At 38.7% G+C, this 17,513-nt stretch overlaps 1 long non-coding RNA gene across 1 annotated transcript; it reads right to left on the bottom strand.

Annotated features, from left to right (window-relative positions):
- Window positions 1–1,184: 1,184 nt before the first annotated feature.
- On the bottom strand, window positions 1,185–3,655 carry LOC307151197. Its single transcript, XR_013819847.1, has 3 exons — window positions 3,556–3,655; window positions 2,829–3,440; window positions 1,185–2,744 (listed from the first exon to the last, which is right to left on the bottom strand). It is a non-coding gene; the product is annotated as an uncharacterized lncRNA (long non-coding RNA).
- Between the last annotated feature and the right edge of the window lie 13,858 nt (window positions 3,656–17,513).

Genomic DNA, 17,513 nt, shown 5'->3' with positions numbered 1-17,513 from the left:
CATATTAGAAATCTGTGTAATACACTGGAGTATATATCATTGTCAGTAGATTTCTGTAGCCTGCATGCCAATTTCCTGATAAAAAATTATGGATATTTGATACCACAATAGATATCTGTTTAATACATTGTAATATTTATCATTGTTTCAGTTTTAAAATTGTAACATTAAAGTTTTTTTGTTTTTTTTTCACCAGCTACTTGACAGCCTCGAAGGTCATAGTGCTGGCCAGGGGACTTCAAAGAGCCACCGCTGATTTCCGGCGAAACACTACAACAGCGGCAGCGCAAGGTGTGATCGACAGTCTGTGTGCAAGTATGTCATCGCGATTCCACGGGATTCATGCCAACCACATACTAGCAGAGACTGCTGCACTTGACCCGCGCTTTAAGAGGATGGCCTTCCCTGATGGCAAAACAGCAGATGAGACCTTTCAAAGGCTGTCAACTGCAGCAGCAAGAATTAGCAGTGGCACACCCATCCAACAGCAACCAGCTGTGGAAGGACTGGAAGGAGCAAGCAGTGGTGCTGGATCAATAGTTTGGAGCTATTTCCATGAGGAAGTAAGGGTGGCAACAATAATTCACATTTTTTTCTCTAAAAATTTCTAGAATGAAATCAGTCTGATATCTCAGTCTAAAACTTCTACTAGCTGTAAATCACTGCATTTAATCTGTACATACTGCACATACTGTACATATGCAAATCTACTATTGTCACTTCTAATTAAATGCTAAACTGCATTTCATTACTCTGTTCTCTTACACTGTATAATGACAAAAGTTGAATCTAATTTAATCTAATCTAATCACATAAAAATGGTATCTCCTATTGTTTTATCTCCCACCCCTATGAGCAGGTAGCTGGAACAGTGGAAGCCAGGAATCCAACCGCCGATGCTGTCATGGAGGTGCGAGCCTACCTGGAGGAGCCTCTTCTTCCAACACATGAGGATCCCCTCAAGTGGTGGGAGAGTCGAGCCCCTGTTTACCCCAGGCTTAGCAAGCTGATGGCCAAGAAGCTTTGTGTTGTGGCGACATCAGTTCCCTCTGAGAGAATATTCTCGAAAACTGGACAGATAATCTCAGAGAGGAGAAGTCGCCTTAAGCCCAAAAAGGTCAGAGCTCTTGTCTTCCTTAATGCAAATTTGCCCAAGGACAAGAAAGAGAGGCAGAAACAGCCATAAAGTAAGGAACTGCTTTGTATTTATTTACATTGCATTTTGTGTTCATTTAAAACTTGAAGGGGCTGTATAAATATAAGTAAAATGTTTTGTTATCTATCAAAATGTTCTTTTGTGATACTGTTCTTGTATACAAATTTTTCATTAAAAGCTGTTTTTTGCACAGACATTCATTGCAGCCGGCTTTGTTTTTGATGTTTATTTGTGAGTAGGTATTGTATGAATAACATAAGTCAACGTAGCTTTACACATACACACACTTTGTACTAAAGGTAAATCCAAAATAGTGATGTCACTGTCTAAGCAGAGGGATGTTGTGCAACCCTATGGAATATAGTCCACACATGACAAATGAGGTAATAATCAATATTTCAGAATAATTCAAACTCAGATATTGGTGTGTGATATCTGAGTTTTAATTATTTGACTACAAATCTCACCTCATCATTCCTCCCAGTGATTATTTCCAGGATAAACTGACATGCCCCCAAGCTGGCTTCTTAAAACTGACTAAATATTTAAAAAGAGCCAAAAGAGACGTTCTTTTGAACGGCTCTTTGAAATGAACGGATCGCCAAGATCCGGATCCCTTCAAAGAGCCATAAATCCCATCTTTACTTTGGTTAAATTTCCAGATGTGCTCGATTAGGGTTGGAGGATAACTCTCTGCCTCAAAAAGGAGAACGCAAAGGGCCAGAGTTGCCCGTTCCTGATTTAAATTTACAAAGCAGCCGTCAGTACATTATATAATATACACATTTAAGTATTATCTATATAATATTGCAGCACATAATATAAGCTAAGTAGTGAACAAAAAAGTTTTTTCAACAGCAACCTATTTTAAAAGATCTTTAAGGCCTTGTCCACACGGACACGGGTATTTTTATAACCGTGACTTTTTTTACGCGGTTCGGCCGTTCGTCCGTTCGTCCACACGGAAACGCAGTATCAGGTCACTGAAACCAAACATTTTTGAAAACCCCTGCCAGGGTGAGGATTTTCAGAAACGCCGGTTGCAGTGTTGTCATGTAGACAGTAAAACGGGGGTTTTTGCTTCTGATTCAGGCTTCTGATTGGCCAACGTGGCTTTACGATCGCCGCCTGCTGGTGTGGCATGCTCTTGACAGCGCGTGACAGCGTGTTTTTTGCGTCTTCATGTAGGCAGAGATTTCTTTTAAACCAAGCATGTGTGGACGGAATTGTTTTTTAAACGCAGGAGGAAAAACTCCGGTTATAAAAATACCCGTGTCCATGTGGACTAGGCCTAAGAAAGCCATGGTCTCTTTTGAGCCTTTGCCAGTGATGCTTGATTTCTTTCAAGACAACATACTCTTCTGTCACTTGTTTCAAGAGCTTCACATGGTCAAAAACCAAGTGATAACCTGTACAATGTAAAATTGTCAACATCAAATTATGTACTACATATTACAGCATTGTTTCAATACAAGACACAGACTCGCGCAGCTTTCTGTCTTTGGGCACAAGATGTTCCTTCCTCACCCGAAACAAAGGACTTATTCGATTAGCTTGCGTTGATATAAGGACTGGTCTTCCTTCTCTGCTGTAAAACAAGAAAGTCTCGACTTGCAATTACTATTGTTCTTGAAACATATAAATTAAGACGGTTATAATTAAGTTAATTTACCATACAATTCCGAATTCGTCCATAGATTGACACCGGGGCGCTTGACCATGCTTCAGTTTTTGACGCCTTGGGAGTGAGAATGGGTTGAATATCAGCACTAACTCTTATTTCATATCAAATAAATTACTATCGATACATGTATATTTTTGAAAGTCTTTAGAAACTTTGAACTAAATATTGATATTGTGTAGTTTGTGATCCTCCATCAGCAGCTGCAGTTTCTCTCAGCTGTATCAGTGCAGTCACTGTGACGTCTGACTGACAGAGGTTTTTGTACGACTCTTTATCACTGTGTGAACACATCTTTACTGTTGATCCAGTGTGCACTCTGACAGTAATAATCTCCTGTATCTTCAGTCTGGACTCCACTGATGGTCAGAGTAAAATCTCGTCCAGTACTTGCTGTTCCACTGCCACTGAATCTAGATGGAGTTCCAGTATTACGGCTGTTTATATAATAAATCAGGAGTTTAGGAGCTTCTCCAGGTTTCTGCTGATACCAGGCTAAGCAGTTGCTGTATATTCCTACATCTATATTACACTCTATTGTTGCTGTTTGACTCTGTTGGACAGTTTTAACTTCAGGTTGAGTCAGAGTCACTCCTCTGGATTCTGAAGAAGAGAAAAGAAAAACTATTAGTGTTACTATTAACTATTAATAGAAAAACTATTATCATCATATACTTTTACAAAAACACCAAAACCAGAGTCAGTTTTTACATCTTACCTTGAATAAACAGTGCAATGGTCCAGATGAAGATGTTGATTGTGTTCATTGCTGTAGTTTAGTCTTGTGTGATGATGAAGATTGTGTTCTGCTCTCAGTCATGAAGTGTTAAACTCACAGCACTATAAACACTCTCAGAGCACTGAAGCATGTGCTGACAATGCAAAGTGACTCTCTCTATTTAAATCATTATCCTGAAGACTGTAGATCAGTCACAAACACATTATCAAACAACTTCCTCATGTTGAGAAATGCTAAGCTATTATACACACATTTCTGAAGAGTCTATTGACAGAATCATACATATTATTCAGTCATTATTAATATTTACATTGCACTTATTTAACAACTGAACGAAGAAACTATTGATTTGAAGACATTAATATATTAACCCTCTACTGCAATCATATTGATGGTGTAACACGCGCGTCCTACGGTCTTAGCATAAACCAGTTTCTAATGTCTTGGACCAGATCAGAAGACTACGTTCGCTCTTGAGCCAGTGTTGCAGCAAGACAAGGGAAATAATCACAGAAGACAGATATAGTAGAAAGAGGTAAGTATTTTTTATATATATATTTTGTATTAAGTCGTTTCAGTTTGAGAAAAAAACAGAAAACAAACAAAACAAAACAAAAAAAACAGTCAATGGCTTCAATGAAAATTCACAATCACAGTTAAATGATTTTTGAAATAAACCAATTTAAATTACATAATTGACCTCATGCTCAATAGTTCTGTAGTTAACTATTTACTTTAGCTAAATTAGGTTGTAGCTTGTTTTAATTATAACTATTTACTCTTTAATTTCCTTTGTTTCTTTCCTTTTCATGAAAATAATATACCCAGTGCACTCTCGAAATTCAAATTACAATTATGTAACTCAACCTCTGTATTCAATCTTTTCCAGGAAAATTTCAATAAAAGATGAGAAAATAAAATACAATAACAATACAGACAATTTTCCAGGTGAAATGTCCAATGACACACCAAATCAGAAATGATTCGTTTAGCTCAGTTCAATGTCCTTTGCACTCGTTTCAGTGTTCAGTTATAAAATACCGATACGCAACTCCGAGATGAATGAGAGGGGAAAAAAACTTCTTGTTCACAGATGCAACAATGTCCAAGGAAGAAAAAAAAAAAAAAAGAAAAAAGGGAAAAAGTTTACGTGTAGTCCTACCACTCTGATGAAACATGAAATGTTTTCCAAGTTCAGGAAAAACCAGGTTGGCCCGCCAGTTTCCACCAGTGTTGAGCACTCCCCATTTATGGCAGAAACAGTTCAAACTCAGAACTCCTCGTTCACTTTCAAGAGAACATCACAGACAGGAACAACAAAATAGAGAAAAAAAAAAAAAACCCAACCTTGCAAAGACAAGGCAGAAAAATAACAATTAATCACAATTAATTCAATTTAAACAACATTAACACTTCAAATTATGATTTTCAGCACAATAAATGCTTCAAGGCACATTTTAACACTTATTTCTTTTTTTTTTTGTATCACATTTCTCAACAGAAATATAACTATTAATGAAGAATAACGTCATGAAGTGACGTATGTGCACTCAATTAGCTTGTAGCTCATAGCACATGGCCTGCATGGTTAGCAAAAACTCCACGTGAGCTACGTTACACTCGTCACACTCACAAAGTTAGAAAACGGATATAAACACTTTTAAACAGCAAAACAACAGCTAATTTAAGTGATAAAATCACATATAAACTCATTTCTCAACATATTTCACAAGAAACAAATCACAGTATCAGTTAAGACCATAAAACACTGATTAAAGGGTTAGTTCACCCAAAAATGAAAATTATGTCATTAATGACTCACCCTCATGTCGTTCCAAGCCCGTAAGACCTCCGTTCATCTTCGGAACACAGTTTAAGATATTTTAGATTTAGTCCGAGAGCTTTTCTGTTCCTCCATTAAAGTCAATGGACGTGTCACTGTTCACGTCCAGAAAGGCAATACAGACATCATCAAAGTAGTCCATGTGACATCAGTGGCTCAATCTTAAGTTTATCAAGCGTCGAGAATACTTTTTGTGCGCAAAAACAAACAAAAATAACGACTTTATTCCACTATAGTGTTTTTCCACGTAGTGTTTTTGCGCAGCGTGTCTGTGTTGCACGTCACCATGTAGGCTCACTATTGGCTGACGCTGGTCATGTGTGATGCGTGATGGCGCAACACTGCGCAAAAACACTACGAGGCCCAGAGAGAAGGATATGAATAGTGGAATAAAGTCGTTATTTTTGTTTGTTTTTTGTTTTTGTTTTTGTTAAACGCGCCCTTTCTCGAGCTGTTCCCCCGCGGTCGTGTCCTAGTAACCTACTTTTTGTTCCCGTCTCCGCACGTCGAGCTGTGTTACAGTGGGCTCACTCTTCTAAACTTGCTGCCCATCCCGGCGTTCGGGGCACCTTAGCTTCCGTTCGCCAACGTTTTTGGTGGCCCACTTGCGTACGGGATACACGTCGGTTTGTTGCCTCTTGTTCTGAGTGCGCCCAGACTAAGACTAGCAATAATCCCCCGGCCGGGCTCTTAAGACCTTTACCTATCCCTTCGCGACCTTGGTCTCATATCGCGCTTGATTTTATTACTGGTCTTCCAGCGTTGTGTGGCAACACCGTTATTTTGACCATAATAGACCGCTTTTCTAAAGCTGCTCATTTTGTTCCTCTTCCTAAGCTCCCCTCTGCCAAGGAGACCGCCCAGATAGTTATTGAGCATGTTTTCAAGCTCCACGGACTCCCCTCCGACGTCGTGTCTGACAGGGGTCCACAGTTCGCGTCACAATTTTGGAAAGAGTTTTGTCGATCAATCGGAGCCTCCGTTAGTCTCTCGTCCGGCTTCCACCCACAGACCAACGGTCAAGCCGAACGGGCCAATCAGACTGTCGGCCGAATTTTACGTTCGCTCGCGTTTCGTAACCCCGCTTCATGGGCTGAGCAGCTTCCCTGGGCAGAATATGCTCATAACTCTCTTCCGTCCTCCGCTACTGGCCTATCACCGTTTCAAGCCAGTCTCGGATATCAACCTCCCCTTTTCGCGTCTCAGAGTGCTGATTCTAACGTGCCGTCCGTTCAGAAGTTTATTCAGCGCTGCAAGCGCACCTGGGTGAGAGTAAGAGCCTCCCTTTGTCGCTCCCGAAGACAGACTCGTAGAGCCGCTAACCGTCGTCGTGTCAAAAGCCCCAGGTACGTCTGTGGGCAAAGGGTATGGTTATCGACCTCTAATCTTCCTCTTCAGTCAATTTCACGGAAGCTTGCCCCTCGTTTTATTGGACCTTTTCGTGTGTCTAAGATCAAGACTGACCAAGACTGGGAGGGATATGGTCCTGAGGAGAGGAGTTGGGTACCCTCTCGAGACATCCTAGATCAGTCACTCATTGATGATTTCTTTCGGTCCCGTCAACCCTCCTCCTCGGGAGCGCCAGGGGGCGCTCGTTGAGGGGGGGGGGGGCACTGTCATGATCCTGTTTCTTTCTCTCACACACACACTTACACATTAGCGCTATTTCCTTTCTCTCACACACACACTCACACATTAGCGCTATTTCCTCATTCACGCACACACCTCCTCATTCACGCACCCACCTCCTCATTTAATCATTATTCCCTCTCAGCTGTCTCTCCTTTACTATTAGCCATCGCTCATTCCCTTCTTCACCTGAATCCTCTTTTCCTCTGATTAGCGTTCCTATTTCTTTTCCCCTTTCTCTACCTGTCTTTGCCTAAGTATTGCATTATCTCTCAACTGCAGAACGTCTATTAATCCCTGTCTCTGTCGTGTCATGTCTTAGTCCTGTCGTGTCGGGAGCTGATTGTCTATGAGAGAAATCTACTGAGCCGGAGAATCACCGCTTGCCTCTACTCTCCCTCGGGAAACGTCAGCCTGCTCCTTTTCCAGTTACGGAGCTTTCTTCTGAGCATCTCATTTCACCCGGGCTGACTGCTGTTTTCGTTTTCAACTAGCCGAGACCTAATTTGGACATTTTACTACTGCTTGTAGTTCTAAGTTTCCCTTAGAGTACCTTTTCTGTTTACTGAACTCTCTGGCAAGCTCTGCTTCAATTAAAGTGATTATTTCTCCGCATTTGCTGTCTGATCCTCTTACCTTCATGACACTATATTCTTAATAAATAAACAAGTGATCAATGCATAGTAAACAAATCTGGGGGGAAAAATCATACTTTGACATTTAAATTCCAACATTGTTTGTGAAAGTCCAACAAAGTTTAAGGCTTTTTCTAAAAAAAATTTTTTCCCAAATTTGTTTAAACTGTCTTTATATACCAATACAGAATTAAAATGTAAGTACTCTGAAAAAGAGAGTATTAAAATCGAGTGTCTGTAGTCCTCTCAGGGCTGCAATAAACACAGCTACTTATTTCCATTCGGAACGAATGAAATGATTGGCTGGGCGACTGTCACTCTCCCTCGCTACCATGGCTACCACCCCTGCCGCTACAGGAGCTGCCCACATGCACACACCCGTTTGACTCAAGGAGGGGGAGAGGCACGGAAGCTAGGAAGAATCACAATAATGGCAGAGAAAGAGCAGTCAAAAATCCCAGTACCTGCATATACAGTCAGCGAAGGCAAACAAGGCAAAAAAAGGAAGACAGTATTCGAAAAGGCTATGACCAAAAAGTCTTTGGATAAAGCAGCGGTACTTGTCTCCGGAGTGTAGTCCTCATCAGAGCCAACAGTGCATTCATCGTGGAAGCTCTTACATGCAAAACACCGTATATGTTATGAATCTTACACGAAATTCACCTTCATCACAGTGTAACTGATGGTAATGGGAAAACGTGTATCAATGCAACCTGTTTTTAGCTTTGCCTTATGTTACTAGCTCGTTACCGAATCAAACTCAATATATTTTAAACTTTACCAGTATCGATATGCTAGCTTGATAGTGAGTACTAACAGCCATGTTAGTTGTTTATTTTCATAATGATAAAGTTAGGTATTTTATTGCATGTGATTCTGACATGAAGGGAGGGGGTGGGAGTGAATGGAATAAGTAGCTGTGTTTATTGCAGCCCTGAGGGGACTACAGACTCGATTTGTATACTCTCTTTTTCAGAGTACTTACATTTTAATTATGTATTGGTATATAAAGACAGTTTAAACAAATTTGGGAAAAAGTTTTTTTAGAAAAAACCTGCCTACCCTGCCTTTCAATGTGGCAAAATAAATATATAAATAAATACTCAAACCTGAAAAGTCGTGTGGCTCCCTGTTTTCATTTTATTATCGTTTTACACTTGGCGGATTAGTTATAACACTGTGCTACATCTAACCCGCTGTGTAAAACATATTCTAAGCCTAGCTAACAGTTGCTAGAAGTTGACAACAAAACAATTAAGACCTAACACAAAAGTGTGAGTAATGTTTGGAGCCAGAACCTGGCTTTGCCATGCTCTTCTGGCTCTGAAAAATACATGTAGGACCCACATTTTTGTTCAGAGCCAGAAGGACGTAAGTGTAGTTGGTGCCCTAAAACAGCATTCAAAATGGCTGACACAACTGTACTGTCTGAGGCAGAAAAGATTTTGATGAATATTATGAAACAAACTGATAAATCCTATACTGAAGAAGTTGAAGATGAGTCAGAGTTGTTTTTGAATGCATTTCCTCACAAGAGTGATGACAGTAAGACATAATCATGCCTTGAGAGCCTTACCTTGTTAGCCTAGCCTAGCCTAGCCTAGCAAACGTTAAGCCCATTGTTTTGGTCTGATCTGGCTAACTGTGCCTGCTAACTAGCCAAGTGTTCTGACATAGAATATTCTTTTGAACTTTCTCATAATCTACTTTACCCTAGCCTTGAACTAATGGATTCAGGGCACTCATGTAGAATATTATATTAATAAATATTAATGTGTTAATCATTAAGGGACACAGCCACATGAGGTGAGGAAGAGAGATCAACTTGAGGGACAAATGGAGACAGCACATGATGGACGAAGTGAGTTCTGACTTACATAGAAAATAAGTTTTAACATTCACCTTATCTAATCCTTACCCCAAATTATTAGTATCAGGGCATTCATGTAGGATATTAATAAATATTAATGATATCATTTAGGGACACAGCATGAGAAGAGAGAGAGAGATGAGGAGATGGAAGAGAGAGAGGGACACATGGAGACAGCAGAAGATGGAGGAAGAGAGACAGACAGGGAGACAGATCATGCAATTGATGAGGGACACATGGAGACAGAAGAAGATTGAGGGACTGAGACAGTAGACATGGAGGAGGGGTTGAAAGTGACAAGGAAGAGGATGCCAACACACCACAAAGAGGAAGAAAAAGACAGAGAGATGTTGAAAATTGGGAAAGAAACCAACGTAAAAGGCTAAGAAATTCTGGCCAAATCTACATTAATTCACATGGCATTCATGTTCCAGGAAGGAGGGTGAGGGAGAAGAACTGTGCCTTGTCATTACAAATGCAATCAGAACTTCCCAGAGCCAGTAAGGGAAAGTATATTTCAACATTATTGGGAGATGGGAGATGCAGCAAGGCAGAAAGACTTCATTGTCAATCACGTTATCAAAATCGGGAAAAGAAACAGTGAAAAAATCTCAAGAAGAACTCATGTGTTTGAGTATTATCTAACCTTTGAGGGAAGACAGATAAGGGTATGCAAAGACTTCTTTTTATATATAGTCCACCCTGTGCAGCAATGGGAGTATTCCTCACACATACGCAGAGTTCAACAATGCTCTGACAGTGGACAGTGAGTAGAACTAAACAAACTAGTGAACAGAAAAGCAAATAAGACGCGACATGATTCTATGGATGTGGTCAATGAATAGACTCACAGAGTAATTGAAATGGTTGAAAAAAAGAAAAGTGAAATGGGTAAAAAGAACATGAGAGAACTGTCAATTGTATAGAGTATTTGAAAAAAAAATGAATGAATGTAATGAAATATATTGAACAACTCATGAATTGCCAATCAGAAGTGTGTTTAGCAAGTTCAGTGACTTGTATTACAGTCTGTTCTGTTCAGCAGATGCCCAGAATGGAAAAGTGAAATGAGAAAAAAATAAAATAAAATAATAATAATAATAATGAATGAGTTAAATGAAAATTAATTACTTGTTCAAGTGTTATTCAAGTGTTAATTATTCAATCAATTCCCCTTTTGAACAATTATTTTCTGCATTGTTAAGCAGATAAGCCCAATAATGTTATCTGATGCCAAAAAGGCGTATCTGATGTTTTTGCCATATTGTTTTTATTTTACAATGTTTTAGAACATGTTCATTGTCTTAATAAGTTTATTACTTAAATACTCATGTAAGTATTTAAGTATTCATGTAAGTATGCCTGTGGTTGCAATATTTGTGGTTTAAGGTTAATAATACAGGTGATTGAAGTGTGGTAAAAAAAAAAAAGTTGTCTCTCCTGTAAAGTTTTCAAAAGCCACTTACGCCCCTCTGGCTCCAAGCCCTCGATATGATGAACAAATGTACTTGCATGTTGTCAAAACACTCTTTGTCCAGAATCTTCACGAAATCTTATCAAAACTTTCCACAAATCCGCGGGAGACCATCTTCTGGCAGCGAGAGAAAATAAGTGGAAACACAACCTGATCCTGACTAACTGTGTAAAATGTCTGTGTTACATTTAACCCCGCGTTAGGTTGTGCCCAGTACTTTTCCTAGTACATTGTAAGTACATGTAAGTTCACATACTGTAAAATAAAGTACACCCGCATAGTCTGCTGTTATCAATTTAAAAATGAACCAAAATCATATTGCTGTAGTGATTCTGAATTGTTGTGATGGGACTTTAATTATAGGGACACCATAGGAAGATACATTGCAAAGGTAGTTTTACAAGAACAATCACCACTCACATTTTCTACACATTTTAGTCCAGTTTAGCAAGAGATATAAGATTATATGTTAACTTAGTACATCATAATAAATAGATTAAGTCTGTGGAAGGTTTGATATTGTGTAGTTTGTGATCCTCCATCAGCAGCTGCAGTTTCTCTCAGCTGTATCAGTGCAGTCACTGTGACGTCTGACTGACAGAGGTTTTTGTACGACTCTTTATCACTGTGTGAACACACCACCACTGCTGTGATAACTCTGACAGTAATAATCTCCTGTATCTTCAGTCTGGACTCCACTGATGGTCAGAGTAAAATCACTGCCAGATCCACTGCCACTGAATCTAGATGGAGTTCCAGTATAACGGGATGAAGTCAGATATATGAGGAGTTTAGGAGCTTCTCCAGGTTTCTGTGAGTACCAGTGTAAGTAATGACCATATGAACTATGATAATACACATTACTGCTGGTTTTACAGTTTATTCTGACTTCTTCTCCTGGTTGAACTGCTGTTATTGATGGACTCTGAGTTACAGTGATCTGTCCTCTACACTCTGAAAGAAAACAGAAACAAAAATGAAAATAATATATATAATGATATACAGTATATGATAAATATGTATATTTCACATTTTAAGAGAACTAATAATTGTTGTGAAAACTGTATTACACAAACCTTGAGCAAACAGTGCAATGGTCCAGATGAAGATGTTGATTGTGTTCATTGCTGTAGTTTAGTCTTGTGTGATGATGAAGAGTGTGTTCTGTTCTCAGTCATGAAGTGTTAAACTCACAGCACTATAAACACTCTCAGAGCACTGAAGCATGTGCTGACAATGCAAAGAAGTGGGCAGGATTTACAACAGCTTGTGCTGATAACAAACTCATATACACTAGAGTTACAGAATCATGACTTTATTTAGTATTTTTATTGTGACTCCTGAGACACTGAGGATGTGCAGATGAACGTCCATCTCTGTGTCCATATTCAGTCATGTGACCATCATCACTGCTACACTTCCACTAGATGAAGCGCCATCACTAAAGTAAGATCATGAATCATGAGTCTGTTCAGAAAGTATCAGGACTGATTGTGAATCTCTAATCAGAGTTCATGGTGTCACTCCATCTATCATGAAGCCTCATGTGTGTCTGAAATCATCAAATGGAGAAGAAACAGGCTGTTAAAGATGGAGACATATTAGAGCTTGTTCACGTTTCATGATCTTGTGTGGAGATTCATAACCAGTCCAGATACTTTTAGAACAGACCTTGAATATGAAAACATGCTTGACTGTGTAGAACATGCAAAATACCTTTTATATTTTCATTGTTGACACTTTCTATTGACTTTGGCTCTAATATTCAATAAACTCATTATTTGAAGAGATTTTCACTGAAGATTGAAGTCTGAAGCTGCAGGTTTTTCTGTGAATCATGATGATTGATCTGCATATGAAGAACAGAAGCATCATTATGAGAAACTCCACAACATCATCCATGATCAAAGAGGTCAAAGGTCACCTCAGAGGTCACAGCTCATCAAATATATTTCTTTAAACAGTGTTATATCAGAAAGCATTTAGTCAAATCTGAATGAGTGAGTGTTGAGAAGAGCTGAGGATCTTCTAATATCAGTGTGTTGAAGTGTTGTTTCTCTCTCTCTGCTGGAGTGTGTGTTCACTCGAGTGGAATAGAGGTTTTTGTACGAGCGTTTCATTAGATTGTATCACTGTGGTGGACTTTCGGTGGAGGAACTAAACTGGTGATCGGTAAGTCTGTCTATTTAATCACCTAATAAAAAAACACAGTTTAGATTTCAGAAAGTGTTTTACAGTGGAAACAAGAACAACATTTATTAATAATAATGATTATTAGATATTGTGGGGAAACTTTACTTGAAGCCTTTATGTATAATGCATTATAAAGGTTTCAATAGCGTATGTTATAATGTCATATATGTTTTCATAAATAAATTAACTGTAACCAAAGTTCAAATGTATTATAATACTTACATTTCCTTGCTACTTGCATCTAGAATTGGTTGTTTTTCATGAGTTTTAGTGTATAATATTTTTTTGTATGAAGGCTTTTAATAAAGTGTTACTGATATTTTTGTATAATTATTTAATCACATTACATTTAATCAAATAACATTATTTCGTTCAACAACAACAAAAAAGAATATATATATATATAAATGAAATAAAATTCTAAACATATTTCCACACTGTGTCTCACTATGAGTTTATTCAGTTTATTACAGGTTTGTTTTTCCTTCATTTATTTCTACACTGAGTTCATATTTAGTTCATCTTTTATTGTAGAAATCATACATGGAAAAAGAGATTTGACATCAGAATGTAAATGTTGCTGCTTTCTGTAGTTCAGTCAATGATACTGAATCTCTTTTGCTCATGTTGTGCTTATAATTCAGTGTTTTGTTCATTCTGTATGATTCAATTGTGTTTTAACTCTGTTTGAAACTGAGTTACATTTTCAGTTCAGGTGAATATCTCAAAATGTAAGATATTTATGTTCAGAGTGAATAATTGCTGGAATTAAAGCAGTCAGATCGGCCTGATAATAGATAATGTGTTATTACTGCTGTTACACTTATTGATGAGATCATACATGCATTTTAATGTATATAGCAGTGCATAATTAATGCATTAAAATACTTTCATAATGCAAAATGTATGAAAGCTTTAAATAAAGTGTTACTGATATTGTTTTATAATGATTTATGTGTGTGTGTTGTGTGTGTGTGTGAATGTGTTGTGTTTGTCTCCTGCAGCTGGTCCCACAGTGAAGCCCTCAGTGTCTCTGCTGCCGCCCTCTTCTCTGCAGATCTCTGGAGACTCAGCCGCACTGCTCTGCCTGCTCAGCTCTTACTCTCCACAGGGGGCGCTGGTGAGCTGGACACTGGACGGGTCAGAGGTCACCGAGGGGGTTCTGACCAGCGCAGAGAGCCAGCAGGACGGCCGCTACAGCCGCAGTAGCGTCCTGACCCTCAGCAAAGCACGCTGGGAAGAGGGAGAGCTGTACGTCTGCAGAGTAACACATGATGGAGCTCCTCATGAGGTCTCGTTCCACAAGAGCTCTGAGTGCTGATGTTTCTCTCCTGAAGATGAGCCGTATCTGAGTGTCCTGTGTCAGGCAGGATTCACATGAGTCTAGTGCTGCAGCTGTAGTGATTTACAACTCAATACTGAAACTGAGTGTGTGTGTGTGTGTGTGTGTGTGTGTGTGTGATCTTTCAATCTGCTGTGTTTGCTGCAACATTCAATAAAGCTTCTCAACAAGTTCACTTTGTGTCTGACAACATCATTCAACTAACAGATGAAGATGCAGGTGCTTTTCAGAAGGTTGATGTAGCAGTAAATGTCAAATAAAGCTCTTGGGGTTTGAACATGGTCTCTGGAGACAGAGCTGCTCTATTCTGAGAGGATCACAATCACTCCACCCTGACAATGCAAATGGGGTTTTCAGTCTCACTCTTTGATTGGTTACATGATCTGGACTGGAACACTTTCACTTCTGCTTTAGTGAAGCAGCGCAGACAAACTGATCATTTATAGGAGATTAAAAAGTTTATTATATAAAAATATCATAAAATATCAAGAATCAGCCGTTCTGACACTAATTGTTACATAATCATTATATTTATAGGCAATGGTGTAAATATAATGTATATGAAAATGTTATTAAAAAAATATAATACATGATCACAAATGAAGAATCATCCGTTGTGACAGTAATTGTGTAAGAATGTAAAAGTTTCTGTGTCTCAGATGGAAAGCATCACGTCCAGACAGCAGAAGTGACTGAATGCAGTCTGTTCAGTTTGATTGACAGGATCATATATTACACCTAAAACATGATGATCATATTGAGACACTGACTCGTTCTCTTCATAAACACAAGATTTATGTTGATTGTAATGATATAGTGTTATTAGTGTGTGAAAATACAATCATAAATCATTATTCAAACCTGAACTAAACACTGCCAGAGTCAAGAGGAAGATGATGCTGAAAGTCATGTTTGTTGGTTGATGAAGAAGAGCTCTTGATCATGTCATGTTCAGTTCATAGAGCTATAAACACATGCAGAGTGAAGCATGTGCTGATCATATAAAACACCCTCTGAATGCAAAAGCTGCTGTAGACTGTGAGCTCACGACGAGACCGAAGAGAGATCAGGACGAGATACAGACTCACCTCAGACTCATCAGAGTCAAATAGCTTTACTGACAGGGTTAAAGAACGGCTTTAAATGGCCGAAGCACAGTAACATTAAATATACTGACACACACATTTACACACAAATACACACAGTTAATATATAAATATCAAGTTCAGTCATGAAACTCTAGATCAGTGGTTCCCCAACAATGTCTCTATTCTGACACAACCATTTCAGGTCTTGAGTCTCTACTGATGAGCTGATGAGTTGATCAGGGGTTTGATAGGGAGAGTCTCCAGGACCAGGGTTGGATCTAGATCAGGATGATCAGTCCTTTACATGCAGTCTGTAAGCAATGACATCATTACCGCATGGCACAAGCTGATTGGCTTCTGATGATCCTGCAGCCAATGAGATTCCTTGCTCAACGTTCAAATAGTCTGGTTCAGTGTTTGCTGTAGGATAGTTCCTCTGAAATTCAACATCTTAAGATAACTGAACTGTGTTTTATCAGTCCACACTAAACAATGTTTGATAGTCAGTAACTTTTTATTTTATGTTCTTACTATGTTCTTATTATAGTAATTGAAATAACTGGGTAATAACTAGTAACCCTGAACCCATGTAGTTATTACCCAGTACTTTTCTTAGTAGGGGAGAGCGGGGCACAACCTAACACATTTTGGTTTTGGCCCAATTTTAAAAAAAAATAATTAAGTTAGAATCATCTTTTTTTTACACAAGCAACACACACATCTCTGCTACAAATGAGCACTTAATGTTTTTTTTCTAGGACCTTCCATTTTCATACAGTTGCACTGAAAGTGACAGAAGTGCAGATGTCACAGCTTACCCCATATGCGGGGTTAATTGTAACAGACAGAGGGTTAGTTGAACACTTTAATAATTCAGTACTATTTTTTTCTGTATAGTTTGATATTGTTTGTGCATCTGTATAGAAAGATATCCATACATCCATCCCTCATCCAATCATCCTTCTATTATGGAGCAATATCATGGATGGAGATAAAGGAAAGGGCTGCACAGTTTTGCAATAAATAAATAAATAAAATCATCAAATATTGTAATTGCAATTGAATTATATTTGTGTGTGGCAGCTGCATGCAAAATTATTATTATTAATAATAACAGTAATAATAATAAAAACGAGCTTAAAATCACATTTTAAAGGGTTTATTACATGAAAAACAGGCTATATTCTTAAAGGAGTCATAATGTAGAAATTTCACTTTTCCACGAGAATCAATGTATGTTATGATTGCATAATGATTATACACTGGCCGGGAAGCCGATATTTAAAAGTGAAGCGTTTGTTTACCTCGGGGTTTGTAAAATAATTTTGATTTCTTCCCCTTCTTGACGTCAAGACGGGGGAGGATATACCAAATATGGACACCGCAAACCTATGCCGCGGGAAGCCCGCCCCTCTCCCCCTCTCCCCCTCAGATTCAGTTTAGTTGACTCGAGAAAGATGGAGAAATCGAGTGCACACCTGAGATGCTCTGTGGTTGACTGCCACAAACAACATGCAAATGTGTTTTATCTACCAAAAACGGACGAAACTATCAGGGAACAGTGGAGGAAATTCATTTTTAATGACGCTGTCCCAACAACTCTTTCAAGTGGCGTATCGTTAGGTGTGTGTGCTAAACATTTTACACCGGAATCTTTTACAAATTTGGGGCAGTATCAGGCGAACTTGGCCTCGAAGCTCCGTTTGGGAAAAGGTGCCATCCCAACCATCAGGGACTTGCCAGAAATTGAAAAGGTAAGACTGTGTTTTTATTGCTCTACTGTGGTTAACAAATAGCAGCTAACTGCTAATGCGGCTATTGTATGTAACGTTACCTTCGAGGTAAACACGGGGAATGGACTCT

Source organism: Squalius cephalus, assembly GCF_949319135.1.
Source record: "Squalius cephalus genome assembly, chromosome: 23".
Classification (NCBI taxonomy): domain Eukaryota; kingdom Metazoa; phylum Chordata; class Actinopteri; order Cypriniformes; family Leuciscidae; genus Squalius; species Squalius cephalus.
The sequence above is the reverse complement of the archived record's forward strand: the minus strand, read 5'-3'. Positions and strand labels throughout refer to the sequence as shown.